We start from the raw sequence: 18,879 nt of genomic DNA, 5'->3' as shown, positions 1-18,879 counted from the left end.
CAGTTAAGTAAGGACTTCCTATGCTTGTACAGATCCCCACCATCTATTTAAATACTCAGGCATAGTGATTATTGTCCATAATCTTCACACTGAAGAAGCAGGGGCAGGAGGATATCTGTGACCTGTTTGCCAGCCAGTCCACCTGAATTGATATCCAAGTTCAACAGGAGGTTTTCTCTTAAAGACAAAGGTGAAGAGCTATTGAGAAAGGCATCTGACATCAACATCTGACCTCCCCATATATGTTTAAGCACTTGAACATTTACACATATGTACCTCACACATAACTTTCATCTTTAAATCATAAATGTCTTTTCTAAAAAGGAACAGGGGTGGTGGCACATGCCATTAATCCTAGTATCTAATAGGCAGAGGTAGGCAAATCTCCATGAGTTCAAGAACAACATTGGCTACAGAGAGAGTTCAAAGCATGTAAATGGATGCGTATGTGTGTGTGCTTGTGTGTGGATAATAATGTGTGCAGATTCCCAAAGAGGCCAGAATAGAGTACCAGATCCCTTGAGTTAGAAGGACTAGTGGCTGTGAGCCATCAGAAATGGGAAAATACTCAATAAAATTCTGACAAACCAAATCCAAGAGCACATCAAAACAATCATCAACCATGATCAAGTAGGCTTCATCCCAGGCATGCAGGGATGGTTTAAAATACGGAAAACCATCAATGTAATCCATTATATCAACAAAGTGAAAGATAAAAACCACATGATCATTTCATTAGATGCTGAGAAAGCATTTGACAAAATTCAACACTCCTTCATGATAAAAGTCCTGGAAATAATAGGAATCCAAGGCCCATACCTAAACATAGTAAAAGCCATATACAGCAAACCAGTACCTAACATTAAACTAAATGGAGAGAAACTTGAAGCAATCCCACTAAAATCAGGGACTAGACAAGGCTGCCCATTCTCCCCTACTTATTCAATATAGTTCTTGAAGTTCTAGCCAGAGCAATCAGACAACAAAAGGAGATCAAAGGGATACAGATTGGAAAAGAAGAAGTCAAAATATCACTATTTGCAGATGATATGATAGTATATTTAAGTGATCCCAAAAGTTATAACAGAGAACTATTAAACCTGATAAACACCTCCAGCAAAGTGGCTGGGTATAAAATTAACTCAAATCAGTAGCCTTCCTCTACAAAGAAGAGAAACAAGCCGAGAAAGAAATTAGGAAAATGACACCCTTCATGATAGTCCCAAATAATATAAATACCTCGGTGTGACTTTAACCGAGCAAGTGAAATAGCTGTATGATAAGAACTTCAAGCCTCTGAGGAAAGAAATTGAAGAAGATCTCAGAAGATGGAAAGATCTTCCATGCTTATGGATTGGCAGGATTAATATAGTAAAAATGGCTATTTCCCCCAAAGCAATCTACAGATTCAATGCAATCCCCATCAAAATACCAATCCAATTCTTCAGAGAGTTAGATAAAACAATTTCCAAATTCATCTGGAATAACAAGAAACCCAGGATAGCTAAAACGATCCTCAACAACAAAAGGACTTCTAGGGGAATCCCTATCCCTGAACTCAAGCAGTATTACAGAACAATAGTGATAAAAACTGCATGGTATTGGTCAAAATATCACTATTTGCAGATGATATGATAGTATATTTAAGTGACCCGAAAAGTTCCACTAGAGAACTACTAAACCTGATAAACACATTCAGCAAAGTGGCTGGGTATAAAATTAACTCAAATCAGGAGCCTTCCTCTACACAAAAGAGAAACAAGCCGAGAAAGAAATTAGGGAAATGACACCCTTCATAATAGTCAGACAGAGCAGTGGAATAAAATTGAAGACCCAGAAATGAACCCACACACCTATGGGCACTTGATTTTTGACAAAGGAGCCCAAACCATCCAATGGACAAAAGGTAGCATTTTCAGCAAATGGTGCTGGTTCAACTGGAGGTCAGCACATAGAAGAATGCAGATAGATCCATACTTATCGCCCTGTACAAAGCTTAAGTCCAAGTGGGTCAAGGACCTCCATATCAAACCAGATACATTCAAACTAATAGAAGAAAAACTAGGGAAGCATCTCGAACACATGGGCACTGGAGAAAATTTTGTGAACAAAACACCAATGGCTTATGCTCTAAGAACAAGAATCAACAAATGGGATCTCATAAATATGCAAAGGACACTGTCATTAGGACAAAACAGCAACCAACAGATTGGGAAAAGATGTTTACCAATCATAAAACTGATAGAGGGCTTATATCCAAAATATACAAAGGACTCAAGAAGTTAGACTGGGGTTCAGAGCTAAACAAAGAATTCACAGCTGAGGAATGCTGAATGGCTGAGATACACCTAAAGAAATGTTCAACATCTTTAGTCATAAGGGAAATGCAAATCAAAACAACCCTGAGATTTCACCTCACACCAGTGAGAATGGCTAAGATCAAAAACTCAGGGGACAGCAGATGCTGGCGAGGATGTGGAGAAAGAGGAACACTCCTCCATTGTTGGTGGGATTGCAGACTGGTACAACCATTCTGGAAATCAGTCTGGAGGTTCCTCAGAAAATTGGACATTGAACTGCCTGAGGATCCAGCTATACCTCTCTTGGGCATATACCCAAAAGATGCCCCAACACATGCTCCACTGTATTCATATCAGTCTTATTTATAATAGCCAGTAGCTAGAAAGAACCCAGATTCCCTTCAACAGAGGAATGGATAGAGAAAAAGTGGTACATCTACACAATGGAATATTACTCAGCTATCAAAAACAATGACTTTATGAAATTCATAGGCAAATGGAGGGAACTGGAAAATATCATCCTGAGTGAGGTAACCACAGAAAATCACACACGGTATGCACTCATTGATAAGTGGCTATTAGCCCAAATGCTTGAATTACCCTAGATGCACAGAACACATGAAACTCAAGAAGGATGACCAAAATGCAAATGCTTCACTCCTTCTTTAAAAAGGGAACAAGAATATCCTTGGGAGGGAATAGGGAGGCAACGTTTAGAACAGAGGCAGAAGGAACACCCATCCAGAGCCTGCCCCACATGTGGCCCATACATATTCAGCCACCAAACTAGATAAAATGGATGAAGCAAAGAAGTGCAGGCCTACAGGACTGGATACAGATCTCTCCTGAGAGACACAGCTAGAATACAGCAAATACATAGGCGAATGCCATCAGCAAACCACTGAACTGAGAACAGGACTCCTGTTAAAGGAATTTTAGAAAGGACTGAAAGAGCTTGAAGGGGCTTGAGACCCCATATGAACAACAATGCCAACCAATCAGAGCTTCTGTGGACTAAGCCACTACCCAAAGACTATACATGGACTGACCTGGGCTCCAACTGCATATGTAGCAATGAATAGCCTAGTAAGAGCACCTGTGGAAAGGGAAGTCCTTGGTCCTGCCAAGACTGAACCCCCAGTGAACATGATAGTTGGGGGTAGGGAGTAATGGAGGGAGGATGGGGAGGGGAATACCCATATAGAATGGAGGGGGAGGGGTTAGGGGGGTGTTGGCCTGGAATCTGGGAAGTGGAATAACAATAGAAATGTAAATAAGAAATACTGAAGTTAATAAAAATAAAAAAAAGAAATGGATAACAGGAAATGGATTCAGGTCCTATGAAAGATTAACAAGTGTTCTTAGCCACTTAGTCATCTCTGCAGTTCCATAAAATATGGTTCTAAATAGAGAAAGAATAAATAACTTGCAAATGGCATAATCATAAAACATAGAACATCAGCCTTGAAAACTCATGTTGAATTTGCTAAAATGAGTCCACTGGAGAAAGAGAGGAGACAGAAAATCATTTGAAATAAAATGATGTTTATAATTTAATTTGAGCATTTTAGAACTGTTCACATTTAATATGTATGTTTTTCTTTAAGTGTGTGCTTATTCTTTATCAGCTGACAACTACCTTTATGGCTTATTTGATATTCAGTATGAAAGTTGGACCTATGAGTCTGCCTTCAGTTTCTCTGCACATTTATTAGCAAAATGGTCCTAAAATGTTGCAGCTTATAAACAAACTGCAGTCATTTTCAAAATCTGAAAAATAAACACAAAAAGCAATGGCATGATGGCTAAAATAAGTCATGTGGGTTTTACAGTAAAAATTCTTTTTATGTGGCTTCTTCTGATAGGCTGTAAACTATTTTATGGTCAGCAAGACAAGTGTTAAATTAAAACATGTGAGGTCTGTTCCTTTGCCTTTTCCACACTTATCCCTGCCCTCTTGTCATCTCTAGGTTTTAAAATTTAGATGACACTAGTTAGGATAAAGAACCTTGCTAGGGGACATTTAGTAGAACTGGAAAAACTAAGTAAAGAAAAAATTCATACAGAAAAGGAGTCAATGAGTCTGCGGAAAGCAATTTAAACTCAAAGATCATCTCTAGTTAACTCTAAGCAAGATTGATTCCCCCTTTTTCTTTTTAATGGTGGAAGGGGAGTGGGTGAAGTGTTTGTGGAGGGGAAACCTGGAAGGGGGACAACATTTGAAATGTAAATAAATAAAATAACCAATAAAAAAAGGAAAGGGGAATTAAAAGTTGAAGAAGAATGAATATATTCCTCAGATGCTAAAGGCTAATGGTTTTCATCACCTCCATCAATGGAGGCAGTTAAAAGCTTAGGAATAAGAATCAGGTCAGGGGAAATGTGCTCCATGTGAACTCAGAACTGGGATCAGAAAACAGTATGGAAACTGTGTGGTTGTCCTTTGAGATCTCCTTGGGATTTTGTTTGGTTTCTCTGGATATTTCTTCATTAAAAATGTCCTCCAAACAAGGAATAATGGATGACTCAGGTGGGTTTCAAAGGATCCCAGATTTTGGGAAATGCCAGAAAAGAGCTGAAAATTGAGAAGAGGTTTCGAGTCATTTTCATTACAAAAAAAATTTAAATTGAACTATGTTGTTGATAAAAGGTGTCCTATCAGCCACAGCACTACAGAGGACTTGAAATGTTTCTGTGACCTTTCAGACTTGGATTCTGATCTCTCTGATGAAGAAAGCATAGTACTGGATCAAAAGAGAGTGAAGCAGAAATAAAAGCAGACGAAAAAAGGAGCAAAGTCAAAAATGCTGATTGAAGAAAAAAAGAAAGAAACCAAGAAAACCGACCAAAAGGATTCTATAAATAAAAATGACTTGATTAATTCTTAAAGAATTCAGAAAATGAAAAAGTCACATAAATCTTAGAACATAGATTCAGAAGTAAGTCCCAAGAAGGATAGTGAAATAATTTCTACCAGCTTTCCCCAAAGGAAAACTAAGGACCAAAGATTCCAGGACCTCTGAAATGGTGAAATCTTCAACAATGAGTTGTTCTAAGGCAAAAACAGAAAAGCAATCAGTGGTTCCAGTCCTAATGGCAAAAGACAATGATGGTAGAATGTTTGATGAAGATGCGCTGGAGGAAGATTCAGACAGTGCTAGTGAACTAGGAAGTGATGAGGAATCTGAAGGTGAAATCACAAGTGATGGTAGAACCTTAGCTGATGATGATGAAAATGAAGATGAGGATGAAAGAGAAGAGGAAGATAGTGAGGAGTGGGAGGATGAAAGTTATTAGTGATCCTGATCTTGCAAGGGGTAAGGGAAATGATGAGATTAAACACCAACCAGCAGTTTGCAAAATGGACTGGGATAGATTAAAGGCAAAAGATTTGCTGAGTCTGGTCAACTCATTTAAGCCCAAAGGAAGAGTTGTAATTTCCATGAAGATACATCCCTTGGAGTTTGGAAAGGAGAGAATGAAGGAAAAGCAAGTTCAAGGACCACTTGAGTTACTGAGTTTTCCTGAGGAAGCCCCTGAAAAGGGCTGGGCCTCTAGAGAGAAGCTAAGAGTCTACCAGTTCAAACTATTGAAATGCTGTTATGCAGTAGTGGAGTATGATTTATGAAGATTCTGATGGCCTAGAATTTGAAAGCAGTTGTTCTTTCATAGACCTGAGATTTATACCAGACAATATTGCCTTTGATGATGAGCCAAGGATGTGACCCCAGAAATCGCAGTATTTCACATCTTCTGCAATGGGAACATGAACAATGGGGATGACTTGGAATAAGACTGATAATGAGAGAAACACAACACTTCACAGAAAGTTTAAAAACGATGCATGTTTAGGCATGGACTTTGAAGTCTACTTGATTTCCTCTAGCAAAGATGAAGAGGAGGTGGAAGAAGCACCAGAAAGTGAAGATGCAGTCAACATAGGAGAAGATGGGAAAACAAAGTCAGAAGGATGGTGAAGAGTAAATTGCTAAATATAGACAGTTCTTGCATGTTACCCAAGAAAAAGAAAAGACCAATGTAAAGTTGCTCTTCATTGGAGATGGAGAGATGGCTCAACATTAAGAACAATGATGTTTTTGCAGAGCATCTGAGTTTGGTTCCCAGCTCTCACATGCAGCCCACAACCGCATGTAATACCAGTTTTGAGAGGCCCAGTGCCATCTCCTGGCCTCCATGGGCACGGCTAGCCCATAGTGTGTTCATAAACATAATTGCAGGTGAAATATTCACACACAGAAAATTTTAAAATAAAATTTAGAAAATTGTTCCCTTTGTATAATTGTTTACCCAATTGTAAATACCTCATGGTTTATACTGTGTATCATCATGGGCTTGCCATAATAAAATTACACAAACTATATAATTCTTAAGAATTTTGTATTGTATGAAGTTCATTTCCTACAAGTACAGTTACTCTAATTTAGCTTCCTAAGATACTATTTGCATTCTATGTAAATAGTGTCAGTTTTTCTGTGTAAAGATTAAAAATAAATTGAAAATATGCATGTGTAGTACCTTAATCTCTGAAGGCAGGAGGCATATCTGAGTAGCTAGCAAAATAATCTATTTTTCTAGTGTAAAGGATGAAAGCCTTAAACTTTTTTTCTGTGCTTAGTAATTTGCTTGTAGAACTAATTTATAAATAAAAGTATGAGATGGGAAAACGAAAAGAATCAGGATCAGTTTAAAACTCACATGTTTGCTCTAACCTATAGCTTTAGTACTTGCATAATGCTTATATTTTATTTACAACATATCACGTTAAAATTAGATTCTTCGTTGCATGACAATTTAATATCTAATAGCATTATTTATTATTTTATTCTTGAAACCTCAACAGCAAGAATTGTGGTCAATTTATAAACAAATCATTGGAATACACCCAAGTAATAAATGCTAGCTATTATGAAAGATGAAGAAAAATAATGTCAGGGTGATCCTAGCTTAGCTTTCTTATAGTTTTAATCTAACTGTAAATATTTTTGCCTGGATTCAAAACCAAACTACTACAAAGTATATTTATTTCTTGTTTCCCCAAATCCTTTCATATTAGAGAAATTGCAGTATTTTTTTCCTAAATAGATCAAGTCGATAATCTTTGTGGATCAAACATTTCTAAACTTTCAGGAGTTTTAGTTTCACATATGTTTTTATATAGGGAATTTAGATTAAAACAAACTATAAATTAAAATAAAATAGTAAATAAATAGTGCTATTGAGAAGATTGCTATAATATGCAATTTCCTTTAATTTATCACAAGGAAATAGTGTAAGGCAGATTTTCACTTTGAATGTTGCTCCTTTTGTTGACGAAATTAAAATTTACTGTTGCCATGACAAGGCAGGAGTTGTTTTATTCTTCATTCCTTCTCATTCTATCTCATTCCCCGGAATTTCTTTAACTGGTGAGACATGAAGAAAACAAGAAAGAGATTTACCAATATTTGCATTTCATTTCCTTGGTAACAGGAAAGGCTTGAAAACCACCTGCAGTATTTTTAACATTATGATCCTTTCATAATAGTGAATTTTAATGGGATATAAATAACAAAATTTTAACAAATATTGAATTTATGTGGGTACTTGGATAAATATTGTATATATCTGTGTCAGGTTCTGAGGTCAGGGTAAATTATACCAAAATCTAATATATTAAAACAACTGAGAAGACAGATAACTTTGAAACCATGGCAGTGATTTGGTATGAATGTAATACTTTGTATATACTACTGTAAAACATTGAACAGAGGGGAGTGAGTTTAGGTTGTAGTTAATATAAATTAACTATATATATAGTTATATATATACAGTTATATGTACATAGTTATATATAACTATATATATCATTTTAATCACTTAATAAATATTCAAATAAAAATAATTAACATAAAATGGAAAAATGTTAGCTTAAACAGTGTTTTCTCAATGACAAAGACAACATAATGTAGAAGTCTTTCTCAACGGTGTTATATAACAATATAAGTAATCTTTCAGAAGAATCACTCTAGTACCTGAGGCTATGTGTGTTACATCAATTCAGTCCTGTGACTCATAACTCATGACATACGTAAAGGGTTTGTTAATGTGCATATTCCTTTGAAAGTCACCATGACTCACAATGTTGTGAACATATGATGCATTATGTAATTCTGCAAACACCTCACTGTGGTGGAATAATTGTTCTAACAATTTTTAGACTCTGAAGAAGCCAGCATCCAAAGCAATTAGTCTGTTTTCCCGAATTTGTAAACACATTTCAGTTCTTTTGGTGTCTGTAGGTGTGATGATGGATATCAAAGACTTAATCAGGAAATTTAATACCGGTTGTGTATTATAGAATGCAATGCTTATAAATGTGATTAGTAAGAACAACAACAAAAAAAATGTGGATTCTGCCATGGTTGTTACAAAGGGCAGAACAGAAAAACTATTGTGGACATCAGGATTGAAACCTCACTACCTCAAACAAAGAACTGGGGTAGGAAGAAGAGTAGGTAGGAGACTTCTAGTAATAATAGATGGCACAGACATTGTAAAATCTTTTTACCTCTTTGACTTTCACTTCTCAAAAAGTAAGTACAAAGGCACTTCTAGAAATATTGTAAAATCCACTATATCAGTAGCCAAAAACAAAAATCGAATGATGCCATTTAAAATGAAATAAAAAGAACATTTTTTTGCTGCATACAAACTACCAATATCAAAGGCAAACTTGGACTAGTTAACAATATTTTTCTATAAAGGTAGTGCAAAATTATAAAATATCTTGCCTATAGGAATATAAACTTCAAGAAAGTAAGAAAGCCATGTTTCATTAACTTAGTCTCTACATTAAATATGCAGTTGACCAACAGACGCTTGAGAAGCAATTGTGAAGTTAGTAATGAATGAAGTATTCATTACAAATCTGGTATTTCTAGAAACTCCAAAGTCATTCAAGACTTAAAACAAACATACAATAACTTTATGATCATACTCTTAACAGCCCTGATCAGAGGTTCATTACTAATGCACTCAGATGCCATCTGTACGCAATCTAGTGCTACTAATAGTAACCACTGGGTCCTTCCTTGCTTCCTTGGCAGGTATCATGATTTTCCAAGGTACAGTGTCTGTATACTTGAATTCTATTTCTCAAAAATCCAAGGTAGACAGCTAGTTTCCAAAGTGCAATACCCAAGGTTGGGGTCTGGCTTCCAAACTCATAAATACGCATGGCTATGAACATTTTGCACACAAGAGGATGTATGCATGGAAATCTACAAATAAGTAAATCTATAATTTGTGATTATCATGTATTAAAATTATCTCATAATTTAGTGTATAAATATCACATATGGTTAAAATTCAATTAAAGTATATGATTGCAGAATGAGTAATTTTGCTCTTTAAATGTTTAAAATTCAATGTTAACATGAAAACCTTAGAAAATTGTCAAACTTTGTAACTTAATTTTCTTCTCAAGTAAATACATTACCCTAAGAAACTGTCATTATTTGAAAAGATAAGAATTTAATGCTACAAGGCAACCTGAACTTAACTCTTCATAATAGTTAAATTTGAAATTCTATAGGTGGCAAATTTAAGTACTTAATTCATATAAACTCACATTAAATTTAAGGAAACCCACCAAAGAGATCAAACTATGGAAAACTATTATAAAACAACACAGTTTCCATCTTAATTCTGTGTCATTTACTCAGTTCTTACAGCAGGTTTGAATCAAATTTTAAGAATCAAAGGTTTTTTATGATTGTCATGAAGCAGTACCATAGTATTTCCCTGAACTTAAACTTTCTACCTCCCAAAGGAAGTGTTTATACAGGCAAATCTAGTAGATATCACTATGCTTTGAATCTCGTGGCTTTTCCAATGGGAGCAATATTCAATTTTAATATCACACTATGTGGTATTCTCACTAAGTTATACCTCTCCAAAAGTTTAAATAATCACCCACATTATAACAAAAGTCTACTCAGTATTAGGATCCCAATTCACACATGTTCCAAATTCTTCATAGCTCCCTTATAAACAACAACAACAACAAAAACCCACATTCATTTCTAAAACCAGTTACCATAACCAAAACCATAGTTTTCCATATTTCTTAACTATCAAATAAAACACCAGAAAATGATACGTTTTTCATTTATTTGAAACTAGTCAATTTTACCGCCCACCTCTGAATTCTATTGACCTCTGTCTGCTCCTCCTGCTGTTTTTACTGTTCAGACCTTAATCTTTTTAAATGTGGATTCCAAAGTATTTTCCCTCTCTCGGGTTTTAACTGCATTCAGTCCTTAGGACCTAGCTCTAGAGAATAGGTCATTAGAGAACTCCAGGTAGATGTCATTGCTCAGAAAACACTGAGGAGGTCTTTCATCATCTGCAAACTGTGACACCAGTCCTATGCCTCACATGAAAGTACAAACATACTTTTTAATCTAGATATTCTATATTATTTCCAATTTTCTAAACATCATATTTCAACACGATCATTATGCACAGCATTTGCTTTGCTTACTATGTGTGGATAACCACATATAACCACCTTATAGTACTTGATTCCCTTCACAGAATACCATAAAATAATTGATGGAAACATACAGACTATGTCTACTTTTTCTCTCTAGTCTGTTCCCGATTTCCAAAATGCCCTTTATAGGTGATCACTATAGTAACTGTCACACTGTTACTACTCTCTTGACTATCTCTCCAAATTTACTACAGAACTTTTGAATTAACAAACATTGGGTTTTTAAATTTATTATATTCATCTGAATAACATATAAAATAGAACAAACATTCAACAAGCACTTTAGTGGGTGAAATAGTGGACATATTAGAGAGAAGCACTGCAACCCTGAGAAATGGCAAAATCTGAAGGCGAAGTGCCAACCTCAACCTACAGTCTGTAGAATAGAAATCAGACAGAGAAATTTCCACATTGCTGTCACTGTGCTTTCATTGTCAAATTTGATTAAATTTATTAAAGGATTAAAGAGGCTACATAGGTTAAAAACATCTTTATTTGTCTAAGAGAATGAAAACCAAATTTAAAGTTAGTTATAGCATACTGAACCAGGAAATCAACCAGAGTAGCTACACATCCATTATATTCAACCACCAGTGGAAGATATTTATTCTACTTTCATGAGGCATTTTGTGATTAAGATGTTCACAGTGGACTGTAAGCTTCCAAGATTAACTACTGCGTTCCAGGTTGCTGCCACCGCAGAAAGCTCATGGTCAGCACCCCGCGAGCAAACTTGAGCCTTGGGACCACAGGTAAGACAAACTTTTCTGCTGCAAGTGACCTGCCTGGTGAACTCAAGACACAGGCCCACAGGAACAGCTGAAGACCTGTAGAGAGGAAAAACTACATGCCCGAAAGCAGAACACTCTCTCCCCATAACAGGCTGAAAGAAAACAGGAAAACAGGTCTACAGCACTCCTGACACACAGGCCTATAGGACAGTCTAGCCACTGTCAGAAATAGTAGAACAAAGTAACACTAGAGATAATCTGATGGCGAGAGGCAAGCGCAGGAACCCAAGCAACAGAAACCAAGACTACATGGCACCATCGGAGCCCAATTCTCCCATCGAAACAAACATGGAATATCCAAACACACCAGAAAAGCAAGATCTAGTTTCAAAATCATATTTGATCATGATGCTGGAGGACTTCAAGAAAGATGTGAAGAACTCCCTTAGAGAACAAGTAGAAGCCTACAGAGAGGAATCGCAAAAATCCCTGAAAGAATTCCAGGAAATCATAAATAAACAAGTAGAAACCCATAGAGAGGAGTCACAAAAATCCCTGAAAGAATTCCAGGAAAACACAATCAAACAGTTGAAGAAATTAAAAAAGGAAATAGAAGCAATCAAGAAAGAACACATGGAAACAACCCTGGATATAGAAAACCAAAAAAGAGACAAGGAGCTGTAGATACAAGCTTCACCAACAGAATACAAGAGATGGAAGAGAGAATCTCAAGAGCAGAAGATTCTATAGAAATCATTGACTCAACTGTCAAAGACAATGTAAAGCGGAAAAAGCTACTGGTCCAAAACATACAGGAAATCCAGGACTCAATGAGAAGATCAAACCTAAGGATAATAGGTATAGAAGAGAGTGAAGACTCCCAGAGAGTCAAAGGACCAGTAAATATCTTCAACAAAATCATAGAAGAAAACTTCCCTAACCTAAAACAAGAGATACCCATAGGCATACAAGAAGCCTACAGAACTCCAAATAGATTGGACCAGAAAAGAAAGACCTCCCGTCACATTATAGTCAAAACACCAAACGCACAAAATAAAGAAAGAATATTAAAATCAGTAAGGGAAAAAGGTCAAGTAACATATAAAGGCAGACCTATCAGAATTACACCAGACTTTTCGCCAGAAACTATGAAGGCCAGAAGATCCTGGACTGATGTCTTACAGACCCTAAGAGAACACAAATGCCAGCCCAGGGTTACTGTATCCTGCAAAACTCTCAATTAACATAGAGGGAGAAACCAAAATATTCCATGACAAAACCAAATTTGCACAATATCTTTCTACAAATCCAGCACTACAAAGGATAATAAATGGTAAAGCCCAACATAAGGAGGCAAGCTATACCCTAGAAGAAGCAAGAAACTAATCGTCTTGGCAACAAAACAATGAGAAGAAAAGCACACAAACATAACCTCACATCCAAATATGAATATAACAGGAAGCAATAATCACTATTCCTTAGTATCTCTCAACATCAATGGCCTCAACTCCCCAATAAAAAGACATAGATTAACAAACTGGATACGCAATGAGGACCCTGCATTCTGCTGCCTACAGGAAACACACCTCAGAGACAAAGATAGACACTACCTCAGAGTGAAAGTCTGGAAAACAACTTTCCAAGCAAATGGTCGGAAGAAGCAAGCTGGAGTAGCCATTCTAATATCAAATAAAATCAATTTTCAACTAAAAGTCATCCAAAAAGATAAGGAAGGACACTTCATATTCATCAAAGGAAAAATCCACCAAGATGAACTCTCAATCCTAAATATCTATGCCCCAAATACAAGGGCACCTACATACGTAAAAGAAACCTTACTAAACCTCAAAACACACATTGCACCTCACACAATAATAGTAGGAAATTTCAACACCCCACTCTCATCAATGGACAGATCATGGAAACAGAAATTAAACAGAGACGTAGACAGACTAAGAGAAGTTATGAGCCAAATGGACTTAACAGATATTTACAGAACATTCTATTCTAATGCAAAAGGATATACCTTCTTCTCAGCTCCTCATGGTACTTTCTCCAAAATTGACAATATAATTGGTCAAAAAACGGGCCTCAACAGGTACAGAAAGATAGAAATAATCCCATGCGTGCTATCGGACCACCACGGCCTAAAACTGGTCTTCAATAACAATAAGGGAAGAATGCCCACATATACGTGGAAATTGAACAATGCTCTACTCAATGATAACCTGGTCAAGGAAGAAATAAAGAAAGAAATTAAAGACTTTTTAGAATTTAATGAAAATGAAGGTACAACATACCCAAACTTATGGGACACAATGGAAGCTATGCTAAGAGGAAAACTCATAGCTCTGAGTGCCTGCAGAAAGAAACAGGAAAGAGCATATGTCACGAGCTTGACAGCACACCTAAAAGCTCTAGAACAAACAGAAGCAAATGCACCCAGGAGGAGTAGAAGGCAGGAAATAATCAAACTCAGAGCTGAAATCAACCAAGTAGAAACAAAAAGGACCATAGAAAGAATCAACATAAACAAAAGTTGGTTCTTTGAGAAAATCAACAAGATAGATAAACCCTTAGCCAGACTAACGGGAGGACACAGAGAGTGTGTCCAAATTAACAAAATCAGAAATGAAAAGGGAGACATAACTACAGATTCAGAGGAAATTAAAAAAATCATCAGATCTTACTATTAAAGCCTATATTCAACAAAACTTGAAAAATCTGCAGGAAATGGACAATTTCCTAGACAGATACCAGGTACCGAAGTTAAATCAGGAACAGATAAACCAGTTAAACAACCCCATAACTCCTAAGGAAATAGAAGCAGTCATTAAAGGTCTCCCAACCAGAAAGAGCCCAGGTCCAGACAGGCTTAGTGCAGAATTCTATCAGACCTTCATAGAAGACCTCATACCAATATTATCCAAACTATTCCACAAAATTGAAACAGATGGAGCACTACAGAATTCCTTCTATGAAGCCACAATTACTCTTATACCTAAACCACACAAAGACCCAACAAAGAAAGAGAACTTCAAACCAATTTCCCTTATGAATATCGATGGAAAAATACTCAATAAAATTCTGGCAAACTGAATCCAAGAGCACATCAAAACAATCATCCCACATGATCAAGTAGGCTTCATCCCAGGCATGCAGGGATGGTTTAATGTACGGAAAACCATCAACGTGATCCATTATATAAACAAACTGAAAGAACAAAACCACATGATCATTTCATTAGATGCTGAGAAAGCATTTGACAAAATTCAACACCCCTTCATGATAAAAGTCCTGGAAAGAATAGGAATTCAAGGCCCATACCTAAACATAGTAAAACCCATATACAGCAAACCAGTTGCTAACATTAAACTAAATGGAGAGAAACTTGAAGCAATCCCACTAAAATCAGGGACTAGCCAAGGCTGCCCACTCTCTCCCTACTTATTCAATATAGTTCTTGAAGTTCTAGCCAGAGCAATCAGACAACAAAAGGAGGTCAAGGGGATACAGATCGGAAAAGAAGAAGTCAAAATATCAGTATTTGCAGATGATATGATAGTATATTTAAGTGATCCCAAAAGTTCCACCAGAGAACTACTAAAGCTGATAAACAACTTCAGCAAAGTGGGTGGGTATAAAATTAACTCAAATAAATCAGTAGCCTTCCTCTACACAAAAGAGAAACAAGCCGAGAAAGAAATTAGGGAAACGACACCCTTCATAATAGACCCAAATAATATAAAGTACCTCGGTGTGACTTTAACCAAGCAAGTAAAAGATTTGTACAATAAGAACTTCAAGACACTGAAGAAAGAAATTGAAGAAGACCTCAGAAGATGGAAAGATCTCCCATGCTCATGGATTGGCAGGATTAATATAGTAAAAATGGCCATTTTACCAAAAGCGATCTACAGATTCAATGCAATCTCCATCAAAATACCAATCCAATTCTTCAAAGAGTTAGACAGAACAATTTGCAAATTCATCTGGAATAACAAAAAACCCAGGATAGCTAAAACTATCCTCAACAATAAAAGGACTTCAGGGGGAATCACTATCCCTGAACTCAAGCAGTATTACAGAGCAATAGTGATAAAAACTGCATGGTATTGGTACAGAGACAGACGATAGACCAATGGAATAGAATTGAAGACCCAGAAATGAACCCACATACCTATGGTGACTTGATTTTTGACAAAGGAGCCAAAACCATCCAATGGCAAAAAGATAGCTTTTTCAGCAAATGGTGCTGGTTCAACTGGAGGTCAACATGTAGAAGAATGCAGATCGATCCATGCTTATCACCCTGTACAAAGCTTAAGTCCAAGTGGATCAAGGACCTCCACATCAAACCAGATACACTCAAACTAATAGAAGAAAAACTAGGGAAGAATCTGGAACACATGGGCACTGGAAAAAATTTCCTGAACAAAACACCAATGGCTTATGCTCTAAGATCAAGAATCGACAAATGGGATCTCATAAAACTGCAAAGCTTCTGTAAGGCAAAGGACACTGTGGTTAGGACAAAAAGGCAACCAACAGATTGGAAAAAGATCTTTACCAATCCTACAACAGATAGAGGCCTTATATCCAAAATATACAAAGAACTTAAGAAGTTAGACCGCAGGGATTTAGCTCTGGGGTTCAGAGCTAAACAAACAATTCACAGCTGAGGAATGCCGAATGGCTGAGAAACACCTAAAGAAATGTTCAACATCTTTAGTCATAAGGGAAATGCAAATCAAAACAACCCTGAGATTTCACCTCACGCCAGTGAGAATGGCTAAGATTAAAAACTCAAGTGACAGCAAATGCTGGCGAGGATGCGGAAAAGGAAGAACACTCCTCCATTGTTGGTGGGGTTGCAGACTGGTACAACCATTCTGGAAATCAGTCTGGAGGTTCCTCAGAAAATTGGACATTGAACTGCCTGAGGATCCAGCTATACCTATCTTGGGCACATACCCAAAAGTTGCTCCAACATATAAAAAAGACACGTGCTCCACTATGTTCATCGCAGCCTTATTTATAATAGCCAGAAGCTGGAAAGAACCCAGATGCCCTTCAACAGAGGAGTGGATACAGAAAATGGTACATCTACACAATGGAATATTACTCAGCTATCAAAAAAATAACTTTATGAAATTCGTAGGCAAATGGTTGGAACTGGAAAAATATCATCCTGAGTGAGCTAACCCAATCACAGAAAAACATACATGGTATGCACTCATTGATAAGTGGCTATTAGCCAAAATGCTTGAATTACCCTAGATGCCTAGAACAAATGAAACTCAAGACGGATGATCAAAATGTGAATGCTTCACTCCTTCTTTAAAAGGGGAACAAGAATACCCTTGGCAGGGAAGAGAGAGGCAATGATTAAAACAGAGACTGAAGGAACACCCATTCAGAGCCTGCCCCACATGTGGCCCATACATTTACAGCCACCCAATTAGACAAGATGGATGAAGCAAAGAAGTGCAGACCGACAGGAGCCGGATGTAGATCGCTCCTGAGAGACACAGCCAGAATACAGCAAATACAGAGGCGAATGCCAGCAGCAAACCACTGAACTGAGAATAGGACCCCCGTTGAAGGAATCAGAGAAAGAACTGGAAGAGCTTGAAGGGGCTCGAGAACCCATATGTACAACAATGCCAAGCAACCAGAGCTTCCAGGGACTAAGCCACTACCTAAAGACTATACATGGACTGACCCTGGACTCTGACCTCATAGGTAGCAATGAATATCCTAGTAAGAGCACCAGTGGAAGGGGAAGCCCTGGGTCCTGCTAAGACTGAACCCCCAGTGAACTAGACTTTTGGGGGGAGGGCGGCAATTAATACCCATAATGAAGGGGAGGGAGGAGGGGGATGTTTGCCCGGAAACCGGGAAAGAAAATAACACTCGAAATGTATATAAGAAATACTCAAGTTAATAAAATAATAAAAAATAAAAAGATTACTGCAGGCATGCTGACAAATTATGGTAACACTTATTTGTGATTCTGATTGAAATTTAAATTAGATACTTTAGTATAGCATAAGAAAGTATCATAGAATATACATGAACAGTAGCTCACATGAATATACATTAAAGTTAAAATTAAATTATATTTTCCTACTTAGCACTATAAAATTCTTGTTAAAATACTATGACATTGGTTTTGAGTGTGTGTGTGTGTGTGTGTGTGTGTGTGTGTGTGTGTGTGTTTTGGGTTAGTTGTTATGACTAATCTTTTATAAAAATCATAACATTTTAAATGAACAGCAGGATATTTGCACATATAAATGTAGAGAATAGTTCCCCTTATACATAAAGAATTTGTTTCCAGACCTCTCGTGGAAGTCCAGTGACAGACAACACAAAATTTTGAAGTATTCTGCCCATTTACTTAAAGGAAGCTCTTTTCTGTACCACTTGGTATGTCCAAACTGCTAGTGTCACAATTGGTGTGCTCTAGTGATGTTTGCATTAAATAAGACATTTCTTAAACAGAAGCACTGCGATACTGTACAAAATAAACAGTCCCACAGAAAACGGCTGGGAGTAAGTACAAATTGAATATTCCAAACATACCAGGTGAAAATTTTGGACACAGAGTAATTCCAATTTCATGTAGTTTAAATGGATCATAAGATCCATGCTGTACCTTGTATAACTGAGTCAGGCTACGAAGAAATAAAATGTAAAATATTTACAGCATTTAAATTAATTCTTTCTTCTGGTTTATTGTCGATAACTAAAATGGTGGAAACCACAACCATAAAGAGAGGACCCCTATACTTCCTGGGATCTAATCATAAGGTATTATAAACACGTCCAACCCAGTTCCACAAGTAAGGTGATGAATTGGCTCATGGGCACACTTTACAACTTCAGATTGATACCTAAGGGCAGACTGAAGAGAAAAACATATGAATGAATAAAGCAAAACAAACAACGATACAACTGGACAAGAAACCTGAAGAAAATGGAAAATGAAGTGATCCCTGAAAGATAAGACAGGCATTCGTGCAGTGAGTATTAAAGTATCCAAGGAGACAGAAACAAGAAAGTTGTAAGAATACCAGAATGCTTTATAGAGACATTTATCATTGAGATAGCTTTCTGCCAGCTTCAGCCTGACTCATTCTTTTTGGTTCCTACTAAGACGGATGGCAATCTCACCTAAGGTTATTTTAATGACCTCACACCTCCTATGGTTTACGCACAGAAGAGAACATTAAACAACAGAACCTTTTCCAAGAAATAGACTAGAACATTTTAACCCCCTTTTTCT

At 36.8% G+C, this 18,879-nt stretch overlaps 1 pseudogene; it reads left to right on the top strand.

Annotated features, from left to right (window-relative positions):
• Positions 1 to 4,665: 4,665 nt before the first annotated feature.
• On the top strand, positions 4,666 to 6,383 carry Esf1-ps1 (ESF1 nucleolar pre-rRNA processing protein, pseudogene 1; annotated as a pseudogene).
• Positions 6,384 to 18,879: the final 12,496 nt, after the last annotated feature.

Source organism: Rattus norvegicus, chromosome 16 (genome assembly GCF_036323735.1).
Source record: "Rattus norvegicus strain BN/NHsdMcwi chromosome 16, GRCr8, whole genome shotgun sequence".
Classification (NCBI taxonomy): Eukaryota; Metazoa; Chordata; class Mammalia; order Rodentia; family Muridae; genus Rattus; species Rattus norvegicus.
The sequence above is the reverse complement of the archived record's forward strand: the minus strand, read 5'-3'. Positions and strand labels throughout refer to the sequence as shown.